The following is a 2,500-nucleotide window of genomic DNA, read 5'->3' on the forward strand; positions in this document are numbered from 1 at the left end:
CCGCCGTCCGGCGCCCGAACCGGCCCTTGCCACTTGAGCCGCCCGCTTGGGCCTGCGCGCCGGCTCTCGTGTGTGCGCCCGGCTGACCCGACCCGCGGTGCCGCCTCCGGTCTCTGGCTCACCCGAGGGCGGCGGGGCGAGGTGGTGCGTGGGTCTTCTACCCCGTGTGACTCCCCTTCCCCGCCGCAGGCACCCGGTGGTGGCTGAGACGACCCCAACCCGCAGGCTCCGTGCCACGTGTCAGGCGTTCTCCTCGCGGGGTCGTCGGCCACTGTTGCCCGAGAAGGCAAGAGGGAGCGAAGGGGGGGGCTGGGTGCCGGCTGAGGCTGAAGCAGGCTCCTCCGGTGAGGGTCCTCGCCGTGCCCCTCCTCCCTCGGGGCCCTCGTGGCCCCTGGCTCTCTGGATTGACTGATCGATGTGGTGATGTCGCGCTCTCCTGGGCCGGGCCTTAAGTCGCGCCAGACGAGGGACGGACGTTCTTGGCGAACGGGACCGCTCTTCTCGTTCTGTCCGCGGGCCCCTCGCCTCTCTTGTCACGCCCTGCCGGCCTGCCGAGGGGTGTGTGGGAGGCAGGGGTGGTGGTCTCCGGCCCTGACCTGCGGTCTCCCGCCTCCTGCCTCATGGCGTGGGCGGGGCCGTGGTCCTCGGACGCAGCAGACGCTCTCGCTTCGCCTCCTTGGCGTGTGCCTCGCGGGCGGTCCTCCCCGCGTCGGTGGGGGCCGTCCCGCCGCTGCGCCGCGCGCCCGCTGCCGGCGCGTGAGCGTGACTTGCTCGGTCCTCTGTGGTGCCCCTGGAGCGCTCCAGGTCGTCCCTCAGGCGCGCGAGGCCGAGCGGTGGTGTCGTTCCCTTTTCCCAGCGTGCTCCTCGGGGTCTCCGCCGCGGTGGTGTGTCCCGTGAGTGGCTCTCTTGGGGGGGTCGAGACGGTAAAGGGCGCGGGGGCTTGCCTCTGTTTCTCTCCCTCGGTGGGGGACGGGGGCCTGCCACCTCGTCGCCATCGTCCTCCCACGGTGTGCCGTGGGGGGGACTGACTTCGTGGCCGGGCCGACGCCGCGTGTGCCGCCGCCCCCCACTTGCGTGTGTGTGGGGAGTCGCACACGGGCGTGGGTGCGATCGCGTTGGGCCGGGGCCTGTGAGAAGGGGGCGTCTGTCGCGCTTCTCGGGCGTGCTCCCCCCTTCCGGAGCCCGGTGGACGAGCCTGGGGGGCGGCAGAGGTTGTGCCCCCGAGGCTGTGGCCGCGAACGCTCCAGTGGGCCGTGTGCTTACCCATACCGCAGACCCCCCCCCACCCCTCCCACGGCCAGTCGTGGACTTGGTGGCTCGTGGAGCGCCTCCGTGGGCCCGAAGGGCAGAGACGATGGGTGGGGGATGACGCACCCTCGGTGAGAAAGCCTTCTCTAGCGATCCGAGAGGGAGCCTTGGGGTACCGGACCCCCCAGCCGCTGCCCCTCCCAAGCGTGCAGTGGGCCACGGTGGCCACTGCCAGAGCCACGTGGGTGGCAGAGGCCCTCGCCCTCGCGGGGAGGGCTTGCGCCGGCCCCGCGGTGGGGCCGAGTGCCGCTCTTTGCCTACCGCGGCCCGCGCCTCCCCCCTCTGAGTCGGGGGAGGGTCCCGCCAGGCCGGCGTCCGGCGCGGGGCCGTGTGTGCGCGTGTGTGTGCGCGTGCGGTGACCCGCGCGGTGGCGAGCCCGAGGTGGGGTTCGGGGACGCACGGACGTCCCGACTCCCCAGTCCCGCAGCCGCGAGGAGCCCGTCGCGCCTGCCCTCGCCGCGAGTCGCGGCCGGGGGCGGTGTGTGGGCACGGTGCGGGTCGCCTCGCTCGGGAGCGTTTCCCTGGGGCGCGAGCCCCGGGGGTCGGACTCAGATGAAGGCGGATGTGGCGAGGACGGAGGAGGTTGAGTTTGGGCGGACGGGTCCCTCCGTGTCACGCGGGGGGAAACCGTCGCACACGGGCCCCGGCGGCGGGGCCGGGTCGTGGGAGACCCCCAGGGTGGCCGGGGCCGGCCGGCGTCCCAGGCGTCGTGGGACCGCCCTCGTGTGTGTGGCGGTGGGACCCCGCGCTTGTTTCCCTGGCGGGCCCGGTCGTGCCTCGGCCCTTCCTGTCCCTGGGCGGGCGCCCCTGCGCCCCTGCCCCGCGGCCCTCGCCGCTGTGTGTGTGCGTGCCGCCCCCTCCCCGTGGCCGCCGGCCCTCCCCGGCCCCCAGCCCTCCGTGCCCCTTTCCCCGTCTGGGATCGAGCCGGCCTCGCCCACGTGAGGCTGTCGCCCGCCCCGGCCGCCGCGGCGGGCGGCGTCCCCGGGTGGAGTGCTCACGGTCCCTGAGGCGGGGGAGTTGGGCGCGGCGGCGGAGGCGTGTGTGGCGGGGCACGTGGGGCGGCCGGTGTGCGCGCGGGAGAGTGTTGTTGTCGCGGGGCTGGCCGCGGCTCGTGGGTGTTTGGCGGTGGTGGGCGCGAGCCCCGCGAGGGGGGCACCCTGGTGGGGGGCCGAGGAGGCCAGTCGGCGTCCTG

The sequence above is a fragment of the Pseudorca crassidens genome, unplaced genomic scaffold (assembly GCF_039906515.1).
Source record: "Pseudorca crassidens isolate mPseCra1 unplaced genomic scaffold, mPseCra1.hap1 Scaffold_138, whole genome shotgun sequence".
Classification (NCBI taxonomy): domain Eukaryota; kingdom Metazoa; phylum Chordata; class Mammalia; order Artiodactyla; family Delphinidae; genus Pseudorca; species Pseudorca crassidens.